General features: G+C 37.9%; 1 protein-coding gene across 7 annotated transcripts in view; it reads right to left on the bottom strand.

Moving 5' to 3' along the window:
• Positions 1 to 14,655, bottom strand: part of SSH2 (slingshot protein phosphatase 2) — a 242,024-nt gene that overhangs the window by 69,099 nt on the left and 158,270 nt on the right. The gene's annotated exons all lie outside the window — the stretch shown is intronic.

Below are 14,655 nucleotides of genomic sequence, written 5' to 3'. Positions count from 1 at the left end.
TCACATGTACTTCAGTGTAAGGTAAAAGCTTAGTATATTTGCTAGAACAGCAAAAGATTCATTTATGTAAGTATTGGTCTTTCTGAAAAAGCTTCCTGAAGATTCAATCAACATAGAGGTGGTTTCTATTTAAAAATTTAGAGAGCAAGTAAAAACTTCTACACATTTTCTGAGTTGACCAATTCTGGAACAGAAACAGGATTTCACCATTAAATTTTATGGAGCCATCCATAGGTGATTACAGATGTCTAAATTAAACACAAAACCAAAAGGACTTTAGAACCTCTATATTAAGGAAAATGCAAGATAAAGAGGATACCACTTTCTCTGTCTAAAGATGGAGAGTACTTAGCTCCTTAAGAAAATGACACAGGATCATCTTTCTAACAGAGTGACATCTTTATCTGAATACTATTGAAGGATGAGCACTGGGTGTTATACAATATGTGGGCAAATTGAATTTAAATTTAAAAAATTAAAAAAGAATACAACTGAAGATTGTCTATTCCTCTCTTGCCATGAAGATTACTTGCTCAACAAAAGAGAAAATCATTCCTAATCAGACATGTGAATAGCTAATAATAACTAATTTGACTGAATGCCTAGTGTATGCTGGGCACTAAGCTAAGCACTTCATTTAATCTTCACAACAATCCTATGAAGTAGGCACTATTTCTTTTTACCCCCAATTTATACATAGACTGACGGTCTCAACAGATTCTTATTTGTCCAAGATCACACAGCTAGTAATCCTCAGAGCAAGAATTCAAACCAAGATTTAACTTGAAAGTTCATGCTCTGAATCACTATTATGCTGTTCTTGTTTTATGCTATACTTTATGTACGATGAAATGCAATATTTTCCCACAGAACTTTCAACAGAATAGAATTTAAGAGTACAGGAGTGAAAGAGAAGGACTGAAATAAATCCAGATCTCAACTCTTCTCATGCTTTGTTTCTCTTATCAATGTTACAAACAGAAAGACTATACACTGAGGGGAATCAAGAACATCTGGCTGAGAGATGAATCCAGATGGGCTGGACAGTAGAGAAAAGAACTGTAACTTCTGATGGGAATGACAGTAGCATTTCAGTCTTGAAAATGGAGGAAAGACTATTCTGTTTTAAATAGATTTGGGGAAGCACTCTGTGCTAATCTCTCCCAATCAAAATCACTTCCTAAAGCATGAAATTTGTTAACTGGCAGTTTGTTCTCAGGCACAGTGTAGAGGAAAGGGTCAACTAATGGAAGAAAATACTTAACTGTTCTGCAGGTGGAATAATTTTTGAAGAATGTGGCCCGGGTGATCATCCATGACCAGCAGAAAGACCAAGGAAGCAAAATAAAGCAACAACACACCTGGCCAAATTGTGGACTATCAATTGGATAGTCTCCTGTTTTACAAAAAACATACATGAAGAAATGGATCATTTACTATGGGAAATTGGGTTTCAGAAAGTGGATGCAATACTTCTATTTCAACACATATATATTAAATGTGCTTCCCTTTGTATTTACAAGTAAATACATTAAAATGAAGTAGATTTTCATGTTTGTGTTTGTAATGTTTGGTATTTCTGTCTAAGCCAAAGTTTATAGGTAAATTATATTTTACCTATATATTACACAAAGTAAGATGCTTGCCATTTATATAAAATCATATAAAATTAAAATACACATAACATAAACTTTTATTTTTGTCTTGAGGAATATTCATCTAGGAGAACGTTTCAAATATATTCTACTCTAACATTCTCCTTTTCTTGATATATGTTCTCTGCTCATTTAGTTGTTTAATTTTCAGATTCAGGGCACTAGGAGAGCTTCTGTCAATTCCTTAAGTGGAGAGGAATTCATGTCCCCATTTAGCGTGACCATATCAAAAAGAAAGGAAATTTCATAATAAAAAGCTTCAAATATCAGACCAGAGGCCAAAAGACTACAGAACTATCAATACCACTACCTACTAAAAAGTTTGGCTAAATAAAAAAAAACAGGAAGGAAAAAGTCATTGTGCTTTGATGTTGAAACATTGCTGCAAAAATCAAAAGCATATTTCCAAGTAGTGAGAAGTTTGATCTGTAAGCCTAAAAGAACTTAGGGACTAGACTATAATGTGAGAAAATCTACATCCAAATATCATATGTACTCTTCTCTGTGATTAAATATTCCCCAATCCCATCCCCACCATACAGGGTCATATATTCAAATGACAGTATTAGAACAGGAATCAATACCTGGAACCCTCTTCCCCAAGGTATGAACTCCAGACACATGTCTATGAATGCAGGCAACAGGATTATTTCTCTCCTCATTGACAGACAAGCAAAAGTTGGGGGTACATTAGTAGACCAATTGCTGGCAAAGAAGAGAAGGACTTAGGACTCTAAGTTCTTATTCATTAACTACAACCATCAGACCATTTTAGTTACAGCTAATCTTCCACTGAAAGTATCTTGCACAATGCCCAGCACAAATGCTCTCAGATGCAGCTGTTTGTTTTTCCCCTTTCCTACTTTTCTACAGTCTAAGAAGAAAAGCAAAGGTCTATTTGTTTAAGGCTGAGGGACAAACACTTTCAGGTCTATCCTCCTGGCCTTTTCCCTATAAATCATAAATGGGAGAAAAAAACAAACCCAGAAAATTCCCTTTGTTTTGTTCATTCTGGATATTCATTCACTTGGTAAGATCTTGCAATGATTCCATTTTGTCTCAAACGTGCATCTTAGAAATGTTCAGACAGAAACAGAATGTAGGATCAATAATTTTACCACTCAACCTTCCAATTTCTACAGACTGGTGTACATTTGAATTGACATTTGCTGTTTTTGGCTGTCCAGCAACAGATCTCTGGTCTCCATTTGGGGAATTCCCCAAATGTGCCTAGTCTTGATGGCTTCCCATTCTGAACTTCAAGGGGCTTTCCAGGAACCTGGCATGTAGTTTAGGCCTGGCCAGTTGGATATTCTCCCTGAGTCTTAAGACAGGTGACCCAAAGGAGTAGAGAGTGGGGAATGGTAACATTCACTGTGGGGAGAAAGACAAGGTATAGACCAGTTTGCTCCTACTTCCTGGCCTTCCTTGAATGCCCCTGGCTCCTGCCTGTTCTCTAAGCCTCCTGTCCATTACGTGAGCTCTGACTTCCTTCTAACAAATATTCTGGTTAAGATTGTTAAAATTCATTTCTGAGCTTGCAACAGAGAATCTGATATATTAACTGAAGTTCAAAGAATTTAATGACTTGTCGCAAGTCATGCAGATGGTTAGGTAGAACCTAGACTAAGCCCCATCATCTGACACCCAGGGCAACACTTTAACCCTTTATCCTGAGTTAGATGTTCTCACAACAGGACATTTTTAGTATATGTGCTGCCGAAGCGAGCACTCTCACAACAGGACATACTACAGGTCTAATAATTTGAAGCAACCAGCAGTTAAAAACACATCTGGTCAGTTCATCTAAAGAGAACAAAGACAGGATTTTACTGCAAAGCTTGGTGTGATATTTGTTCTATTTTTCACAGTATCCTGAAGACAAAGTTCAGGTTTGAGTGGGGGAAAGTTTAGACATATTCCCATGAGGCAAATATTTTAATGGTATTTCTTAAAGTTGCTTTCTCCCCCTTTTTCCTTTAATAAGCTTGTTGACTATTAAACTTGCTTTAAAAAAATATCAAAAACTATATGCCAAAAGTAAAAAGTTAGGAAAATCATGGGGCCTAGGAAGGAGGGCGAGAAAGCCAACTTGAGAAGTGGATGCAAAAGAAAAAGAGGAAGGATTCAATACATAAAATCAGAAATGAAAGAGGAGAAGTAATTCACAGCACAGAAATATAAAGGCTTATGAGACAAATATGAAAAATTATGTGCCAATAAACTAAACAAAAAATGGATAAATTTCTAGAAACATACAATCTTCCAAAACTAAATCAGGGAGAAATAGAAAATCTGAACAGACCATTTACTAGCAACAAAATTGAAACGGCAATCAAAAAAGTCAAACAATGTCCAGGACCAAATGGTTTCACAGGTGAATTCTACCAAACATTTAAAGAGTTAATACCTATTCTCAAATTTCAAAACACAAAAGAGGAACGAAAACTTCCAAATTTATTTTATGAGGCCAGCATTATCCTGATACTAAAACCAAACAAAGACACTACAAAAAAAAAAAAACAAAAAAACTACAGGTCGATATCCCTGGCGAGCATGGATGCAAAAATCCTCAACAAAATACTGACAAACCAAATTCAACAATATATTGAAAGGATCATTCACCATGATCAAATGGGACTTATTTCAGGATAGTTCAACATCTGCAAATCAATCAACATGATATATTACATTAACAAAATGACGGATAAAAACCACATAATCATCTCAATAGATGTAAGGAAAAAAGCACAGGACAAAATTCAACATCTGCTCATGATAAAAACTCTCAACAAAGTGGGTTTATTTTATTTTTTTTTAATTTATTTATGATAGTCACACAGAGAGAGAGAGAGAGAGAGGCAGAGACACAGGCAGAGGGAGAAGCAGGCTCCATGCACCGGGAGCCCGACGTGGGATTCCATCCCGGGTCTCCAGAATCGCGCCCTGGGCCAAAGGCAAGCGCCAAACCGCTGCGCCACCCAGGGATCCCAAAAAAGTGGGTTTAGAGGGAACATACCTGAAAATAATAAAGGCCAGAAATGATCGAGAATCTTGTTCTAAAGAAGGTTTTCCTCCAAGGAAAGGAGAAACTGTCTCAGCTCAAGGGAGAGGAGCCCATTTCCTTTACAAGCTGAGTTAACAAAGCTGTTCAGTCGTGTGGCCTTAAACTCCAGACTTAAATACTTCTCTTTCAAAAAGGTAAAGCTTAAAAGCTGTCTGGACCAAAAAGTAAATGACCTGAACAGTTCTTTCTCAGTATTTAAATTGCCAGATGTATTGGTTACCAAGACATGACCAATATTACTTGAGACCAAATTTAAAATAGTTGGTGGGAATAAACAAGACAAAACAAAAAGATATTAATTCAGAAAAACTGTTCATCATTTCATTTGCATGATTCACCAAATACCTTCCCAGGTATTTAAAACACACCTGCAGAAGGAATGTAAGCTGTTTTAAGCACTTGGCCAAAATGTCCAACCCAAATCTGTTTTCAGATTTCTCTTTCACCCTAATGCAAAGCTTCTTATGAGGTTCAGGCCATCTTCTATTCTTTGCTGCTGTCATCTTTGGACATCCTTGTCACTATCTTTTACTTAATATTAATACCTCTCACCTAGCTCAATCTTCTCTTTCGCTTTGATTTCTACTATAATCTTAGGAGATTCCATTGTTCATATAGATGAACATGCAAGTTTTGTCCCCAAATTTCTCATCCTCCTAATGTTCAAAGACCTTCACCTGGACTCCAGATTTCTAACTCCCAGAGTCCCTTTGGAAGGCATCAGATCTTAATGGACTTGATTTCAGAAACCAAATTCCCAATTTCTGGCTATAATCTCCTCTCTTGTGACTCTCTTTTGTTCAGTCTCTTCACCGCACTCATGGCCACTTTGTTCTATATAAAGATGACTTCTGATTAGTTATTTATTGCCGAATAACAAATTAAAAAGTAGAAGCTTAAAACAATAAAGAACATTAATTCTCAGGCAGCCTGGCTGGCTCAGTGGTTTAGCACCACCTTCCGCCCAGGGCGTGAGCCTGGAGACCTGGGATTGAGTCCCATTTCGGGCTCCTTGCGTGGAGCCTGCTCCTTCCTCTTCCTGTGTCTCTGTCTCTCTCTGTGCCTCTCATGAATAAGTAAATTAAAAAATATATATATATATATATGAAGAACATTCATTCTCTCACAGTTTCTGTGGGTAAGGAATTCTGAGCCCCTTAACTGGGTGGTTCTGGCTCAGGGTCTCATTATCAGGATGCAGCAGGCATTTTGAAGCCCTGATGAGGACGGACAGATCTGCTTCTAAAAAGGCACCCTTGGGCAGCCCGGGTGGCTCAGTGGTTTAGCACCACCTTTAGCCCAGGGCCTGATCCTGGAGACCCACATCCAGCTCCCTGCATGGAGTCTGCTTCTCCCTCTGCCTGTGTCTCTGCCTCTCTCTCTCTCTTTGTGTCTCTCATGGATAAATAAATAAAATCTTAAAAATAAAATAAAATAAAATAAAATAAAATAAAATAAAATAAAATAAAATAAAATAAAATAAAATAAAATAAAATAAAATAAAATAAAATAAAATGGCTCCCTTACGTGAACCTCGGTGGCTCAGTGGTTGAGCGTTTGTCTTTGGCTCAGTTCATGATCCTGGGGTCCTGGGATTGACTCCTGCATCAGAATCTCTGCAGGAAGCCTGCTTCTCCTTCTGTCTATGTCTATGCCTCTCTCTCTGTCTCATGAATAAATAAATAAAATCTAAAAAAAAAAGGCTCCCTCAGATGGCAGATAGGAGACTTCAGTTCTCTGCCATGTAAACTTCTGCACTGTTCACCCTGCGTACTCTTATGACATGTCAGCTGTCTTTCCTCAGAGTAAATGATCCTGAAGAGAACAAATGCAATGTTTTATGACTTAACTGTGGAAGTTACACACCATAATTTTTCTCTTTTTTTAAAGATTACTTATTTTTAAAGATTTATTCATTCATTATTTTTTTTAGAGAAAGTGAGCACACATGTAAGCAAGTATGCATGTGAGTAGGGAGTGGGTGAGGGAGTGAAATCCTCAGATTCCCTGTTGAACATATAGCCCCACATAGGGCTCAATCTCATGACCTCAAGACCATGACCTGAGCCGAAATCAAGAGTTGCATGCTCAACTGACTGAGCCACCCAGGCACCCCTCCACACCATAATTTCTGCAACACACCATTAGTTATACAAGTCAACCATATTTAATGTAGGAGGAGGCTACATAGGGATGTAAATACTCCAAGTCAAGAATCAATGGGAACCATCCTGAAAGCTGCTTACTACAGCTTCTACACTGGTTCTGTAGCTCAGATCTATTACTAGAGGTTTAGACCTATAAAATAAACTGTCTACTAGATAGCTTTTTGTTGATAATAATGACAACAACTTTACCATTATTTCACAGACTTTAATTTGTGAAAACTTGCAATTTGACATAATTGCACCAAAAGGTTCTCTTTGGGAGTTGTGTCATGGTGGTGGAAGTGGTTAGGTGTTGGTTCTGAGCACAACAAAATAAACTTAAAGATGCTGGGATTATCATTTATTGGAATATCCACCCTGTGTCAGGCATGAAGTCTGGTGTTTTAATTACTAACTCACAATAACTTTAGTAAAGGAAATCACTCTTCCCATTTCATAGATGAAGAAGCATAGATGAGAGTAACTTGCCTCAGCTTATCAATTACATAATTAGTATGATAGAGCAGGGATAAAAATTCAGGCCTATTTCCAAGTTTTTTTTTTTTTCCTTTCTTTAAATTCAATTCCATGGCTTCTTTAGTAGTTTGAGTTCTTTCTGTACAATGCAGTCTCATTGTAGCCTACCCACTAAAGTACCAACTGGGTTCTAAATGAGAATTCTCAAATATCAGAAAACCAAGGGTTGGTTAGTTGGTTTCTTTTAAAATTGAGTCAGTTCAGTGCTACTTTATTGTAGTCTTACAAGTAATTCTCAAAACTCCCTGGCCACAAACATTTAAAACAGTCTATAAAACACCAGTCTGTCAATTTTCCTTATCAAATCATTTCTCCTAGAGTTGTTCTCTACCTTACTAGGCTAAGAAAATGAAATAATTTGCTAACATACACTCTTGAAAATCCTTCAAAAATTTATACTCTTAAGGAATTTCTATACCTAATGTGGAGCTCGAACTTACAACCCCAAGATCAAGAGTCGCATGCTCTTCCAACAGAGCCAGCCAAGTGCCCCCAAAATAATTATTCTTAAATATCAAACAAAGGGAAATATGAAAAGGCATGGCAAAGTATGTTGAATGTCTTTTAAACCTATTGCTTGATTTTCTTTACTATCACTGCACTGACTTTTTAAAGTCCTTGAGCAAATCCTTATTTTCATAACTATATTAATGCATATTACAGATCCCCTTGGCACAATGAAATCCAGAAGAAACACTGCTGCCAGTTCTTAGGTTTTGACACTTATAAAAACAGTTAACTTCTATAAAATAGTGATGATGATGGAGGAAGAGAAAAAGGAAGAGAATGAGAAGGAGAAGAAAAACATAAGTAAAAGGCAAAGTTCAAAGGACAATTTAAGGGGTTGTCAAGGGAAAGGAAAAAGAGAAAGCAGTGGCAGTCTCGGGCCTTAATTAGCTCACAGTGGTTAAACCAATCCAATGTTGCTTGTTTCCTACTCTCTTCCTCCTTTTTTTTTAAAAAAAAAAAAAAAAAAAGATTTATTTATTCATGAGAGACAGAGAGAGAGCGCGCGCGCGCCAGAGACACAGGCAGAGGGAAAAGCAGGCTCCATGCAGGGAGCCTGATGTGGGACTCAATCCTGGGTCTCCAGGATCAGGCCCTGGGCTAAAGGTGGTGCTAAACTGCTGAGACACCGGGACTGCCCTACTCTCTTCCTCCTTAATCACTATAGACTCATCCTAGAATTGCATCACCAGTGGAGATAAAAAGTTTACCCCACTTGTTCCTTGCAAATTTAATCTGTTGAGCTTTCTTGATGCCTAATCTAATGTTTAATAATTAATTTTTCAGATTTACTAAATGCACACTTTAAATCAATTCATGAAGAAGCAATGACCCAAAGCACTTTCTTCCCTATTTTCCAAATACTATTCATAAGAAATCAGAGAGTTAGAAATAAAGAGATCACATTGTAGTATTTTGCAATACCCTAGAGTGCAATGTGAAGCAATAAGAATTCCAAACATTTTAGTTAGGATTTGGAAAAAAAGAAAAATATTCCAATCAAAATGATCCAAGTATAAATTTCAATTTCATATGTGTTTTAAAGAAAAAAAACTGGGGCACAAAAAAACTGGGTGGCTCAGTCAGTTTGAGCATCTGCTTCAGCTTGGGTCATTATCCCAGGGTCCTGGGATGGAACCCCACATCAGGCTCCCTACTCAGCTGGGAGTCTGCTTCTCCCTCTCCCTCTGCCCCTACCTGCTGCAGCCCCTACTTGTGCTTTCTTTCTGTCAAATAAATCAAGAAAATCTTAAAAAAAAAAAAAAAAAAAAAAAAAGAAAAGAAAAGAAAAGAAGAAAAGAAAAGAAAAGGATACCTGGGTGGCTCAGTTGGTTAAGTATCGGCCTTTGGCTCAGGTTGTGATCCCAGGTTCCTGAGAATGAGTCCCACATTGGGTTCCCTGCTTAGGGGAGTCTGCTTTTCTCTCTCTCCCCCACCCAAACTCATTCTCTTGCAAAAATAAGTAAATGAAATATTTTAAAAAACTAAAGAAAAAAGTTAAAATATCACATATTTTCGGGTTTTCAGGCAACTGGCTGGATCACAGTCAGTGAAGCATGTGAGTCTAGATCTTGGAATTGTGAGTTTGAGCCCCATGTTGGGTATAGAGATTACTTAAAAATAAAATCTTAAAAAAAAGTCACATATTTGCTCCAGTGTAGCAACAGATGTACAATTCCATACCTAGACTGCTTTTAGGTACTGGTTGAGCTAGGTCCTATAAACTCCCAAATGGCAACTCAAAACAAAGGAAAACATAAGGAACAAAAGGAAATGATTTTAAGTCAAAAGGCAAAATTTTTGTACAATGACTAGAAGGAGAGCTGCAGTCCTAATCCTACCATTTTCTCACATGGTACCCGACAATGAGGCTGTATGTGTCTTACAGACTTGCTTAATCAGAGGACGCTGCCACCCCAGAGATTTATCCTTTAAACATCTAAGCACAGGGGACCACAGTTTCTAAAAGGAAGGTGGCTGAAGATATTCTATTTTAGTAAAACAAGAAGATATGGTCCATTTCATTCTTTTTTGTAAAATAAGAAAAGAAGAATAATGAGAGATAATGGATATGGCCTTATTCACCATTAGAGAACACAAGGTGAGATGTATAAACAGCTTGACAAGGTAGACAACCAGTTACAAGTGTAGCACTGCCACCAACAACACTAGTCCGTATTGGGAGAGTTAAGGCTTGCACACACATGCAGGGCAAAATACATAGACACTTTTTTTTTTTGGCTGTATGAATTGGTAAGTTTGTTTATATTTACTATGAATGCTGACATGTGGACTAATTTGTGTTTTCGATTTGCTTTTCTGTTTCTTGTATATCTTTTGTTATCTATTAAGGTAAAAAAAATACATACATTCTATTTCTATCTTCACGTGCATATCTTAAAGCCTTAATAAGTATTTTTAACAGCAAATTAAACTATCACAATGTAATAGTTTTACATTGTAGACATGTTTTTTTCTTTTTCTTTTTTTTTAAAGATTTTATTTATTTATTCATGAAAGACACACACAGAGAGAGAGAGAGAGAGAGAGAGAGAGACAGAGACAGAGACAGAGACAGAGGCAGAGGGAGAAGCGGGATCCACACAGGGAGCCCAACGCGGGACTCGATCCTGGGACCCAGGATCACGCCCTAGGCCGAAGGCAGGTGCTAAACTGCTGAGCCACCCAGGGATTCCCACATTTTTTTTTTTCTAAATAAGGCTGTCCTGGAGTGGACCCAGTAATGTGCCTTAAAAATCAATGTAATTTAAAATACCAGTTTTTAAGTGTTAATGAAACTAAAAATCCTACACATACATATGTCTTACTTTTAAAAATAAAAGTTGGGTCTCAGTCATACTCTAAAAACTAGAATACTTGGGTGTAGGAAAGGAAAATAAAAACCAGAACTCACTGACAAAATGCTGATAAAGTTGCAATGCCCTTTCAGTAACTCAAGACCCAAAACCAAATTATGCTAGAATCAGGGAAAAAAAAACAGGGAAGTGGCTATATAACAAAGTACCTGAACTTCTGCTTAAGAAAAAGGCCATAACCAGGCAAAAAAAGCCATGCATGTGAAGAATGGGAAGGTAATATGGTAGGAGTGGAAATGGCTATTAGCAAAGAAAGGTGACATTGTGGGTGACAGTCTTCTCTTTTTGCAAATTTCTCTTTAATGATGTTATACTGTGTTTTCAATTTTTAAAAAGCCCCCCCCCTCCTTAAAAAAAAGCAGTACAGGAAAACACACCGTGGGAACGGAGTCAACCACACAGATGTTTTGCGTAAGCTGCTTTTCAGAGACATCTGCCTTTGTGCAAGACTTGAAAAAGTAAAGCTGTTGTCAACAAGTTCTCCAAAGTGAGGGGTGGGGCCTGAGAGAAAGTGAGCTGTGAAGAAACCAACAATTAGAACCCTGAGGGCTGTGAAACACAGAGTTTCTTAGATTAAGTTCTTCATTTATGAACCACCTCTCTGCCCAAAATGCTTTGCCATTAGCAATGTCTACTACTCAAACAAGGAGGATTCAGCTGCCCCTATGTTCTCCACTCAAGTGATCGAGGCTGTTCGCAGTGCCATTTGGCTCTTTGCAGTGGTTGCCTATCTTTGTGGTAGGAGAGATAGGGCACAATCTCCTATGTAAAAATCCAAGTGGGAAGCAAGATGCCCTACTCCTCTCTTCTTGTTCCAACTCCAAATAAAAATGATTATGTACAAAAGAATTCATGTAAAAGCAAAAAATAATAATGCATTTATCTGTTCTACTATCTTGCTTTTGTTTATTAAACTTTATTCTGGGGGATCCCTGGGTGGCTCAGCGGTTTAGCGCCTGCCTTCGGCCCAGGGCGTGATCCTGCAGTTCTGGGATCTTGTCCTATGTCAGGCTCCCGGCATGGAGCCTGCTTCTCCCTCTGCCTATGTCTCTGCCCCTCTCCCTCTCTCCCTCTCTCTGTGTATCTCTGTGTATTTATTCATGAATAAATAAATAAAATCTTTAAAAAAAATAAACTTTATTCTGTCTAGCAAGATGAATATTCCTAGGTCTAAATTGTTGGCTTTCCTGAGTAAGGCAACAAAGGGAGAGTGCCTTCACATTGCTTTACATAGTGGCCAGTCTAACGCCATGTACAGAGTTTAATAAATGTGATCTGCAAATAACAGGGACAGTGCTAAAGACTCAAGCACACTTTGGAGGGTAATTCAGTGTGAAAATCACTGTGTAAAACCTTTGGAGCTCATGGAGCAAGTGCCTAAGCCCACATGTCTGCAACACAGACTACAGGAAAAGGCTTTCTACTTGTCTGCAGTTTCAGTCATGCTTGATGTGAGTGGGGAACTTCTCTCACAAAAGAACTTTCAACTTACTTGCAAAGTTCTCACAAAGTCCTAATTGGTGTTCTGTCTTGAACTTCCCTTTTCTGAGAAGTTGGGTGTGTTGTGTGGGTTACTATCCTACATCTGCCTTCTGAGCAAGTTAACTGCAAAAGATTTTAGACACCTCTTGGTCAGGCACAGGAGCCTCTAAAGCTCCACTTACTGCTAACATGACAATGGAGGTGATAATCTATAGATTTATATAAATTTGTTACATATAACAACTGCTAATATAATCTGACAAACTGCTAATATGATCTCATTATATTGTGCAAAAGTGGAGGCAGGGCGCAATAAAGATGGGGAGAAGTTAAGTGGGGCACAGATCTATAAGGTCTTATACAACTTGCCAAAGAATTTGGACTTTACTCTGAGGATAACAGAGATCCAAAGTTTGCATTTCCAGAAAGATTTCTCCAACTACAGCATGGAGAATGGATTGGAAGGGGTTAAAACTTAGAAAAAAGGAGACAGATCATACTCCAGGTGAGCAAGAAAGGTGGTTTGATCAGAGCTAATGGGAAGGAAGAGGAGATGGATATCTTGGGGATATTTGTCTAGCTTACTTTCTGGTACAGATGGAAAATTGTCAGAAAAACCTGAGAGAGAAAAGCTTTGATACACACAAATTTCTTGCACTCAAAGAATGCTTTTTCTTTTACCTCCTGACTCTTCATTTATTCCCTTTAACAAATTCCAATGCTTTAAGACTCTCACCCAGGAGGATCAAAGAAATATATTTACATGGCTATCAGCTTTCATACCACCTGCTTTGTCCAAAGGTTTCTTTCTCATAAGTTATACTTCGTTAATCCTTAGATTTTTGAGATAAAATCTGCCTTACCCTATCTATCTGCCAGCTGACAGCCAATCATCCTGGACAAGTCAGAGAACCTCAGAGGCAATTCTTCCTCATGTCACTTTGTTATCACACATGTCTGTATCATTTCCTGCCAGGCACCAAACTTCCAGCATCTAGGAAGAACAGCTGAGGAGAATGTTTTTACACAAAGGACTTCCCTCCTTCCTTCTCCCCCATTCAACGGATATGACAATACGTTGATGATATAGTTAGGGCTCAAGTTAAGTGAATGATAATGCAGCTAAGTTCTGGAACTACCATTTTAAACCATTCATAAAGACAGCAAACTTAGTTGTCTAAACATAGTAATAAGCAAAAGATAATCAGAATGTCCACCAAAGGAAGGCCAAGTGAATTTTATAAATTCATTTGTATTACATCAGAATAGGATATTAATGAAGAACTGCTAAGCAAGTAGTGCTAAATCTCTTTGGCTCTCAGCTAAATTAAAATACCTGTTATTAAAAACTATTAAAAGACAAGTAATTAAATTCCCCACCTCTAAAATCAGTGCTTGTATAAAACACGGCTGTTGGGGAGTTTTAAGAGAATTTATATTACAGATGAACCACCCACAGGCTATCCAGAGGAAAGGACTGGATAAGTCTGGGAAATGAGATTTGATTCACTATATATCTAAATTACAATACAGTTGCCATGTTGTAATAAGCAACTATCTTCACTTCTTCTCTTCTACAAATGAGATCTAACAGTAAACAAGATGTTCGAGTGAAATAGGATGGAAAATATGATAAGGTGATTATATCAAACTTTTCCACAAATAGACTTTCAGTTCTCAGATCACGTTTTCACTGACTTGGGGGAAGCAGTAAACAGTAGGTACACACTTGGCTAGGACTCAACTGACCAGAGGGTTATGTTTTTAAAAAATTTTTTTAAAGATTTATTTATTTATTTATTTATGAGAGAGAGAGAGAGAGAGAGAGAGAGGCAGAGACACAGGAGGAGAGAGAAGCAGGCTCCATGCCAGGAGCCTGACGCGAGACTGGATCCCGGGACTCCAGAATAGCGCCCTGGGCCAAAGGCAGGCGCTAAACCGCTGAGCCACCCAGGGATCCCTGTTTAAAAAAAATTTTTTTTAAATAAATTTATTTTTTATTGGTGTTCAATTTACCAACATACAGAATAACACCCAGTGCTCATCCCATCAAGTGCCCCCGCTCAGTGCCCGGCACCTATTCACCCCCACCCCCCGCCCTCCTCCCCTTCCACCACCCCTAGTTCGTTTCCCAGAGTTAGGAGTCTTTATGTTGTCTCCCTTTCTGATATTTCCCACATATTTCTTCTCCCTTCCCTTCTATTCCCTTTCACTATTATTTATATTCCCCAAATGAATGAGAACATATAATGTTTGTCCTCTGATTGACTTACTTCACTCAGCATAATACCCTCCAGTTCCATCCACGTTGATGCAAATGGTGGGTATTTGTCGTTTCTAATGGCTGAGTAATATTCCATTGTATACATAAACCACATTTTCTT

The sequence above is a fragment of the Canis aureus genome, chromosome 16 (assembly GCF_053574225.1).
Source record: "Canis aureus isolate CA01 chromosome 16, VMU_Caureus_v.1.0, whole genome shotgun sequence".
Classification (NCBI taxonomy): domain Eukaryota; kingdom Metazoa; phylum Chordata; class Mammalia; order Carnivora; family Canidae; genus Canis; species Canis aureus.
This window is presented reverse-complemented; position numbering and strand designations above follow the sequence as displayed.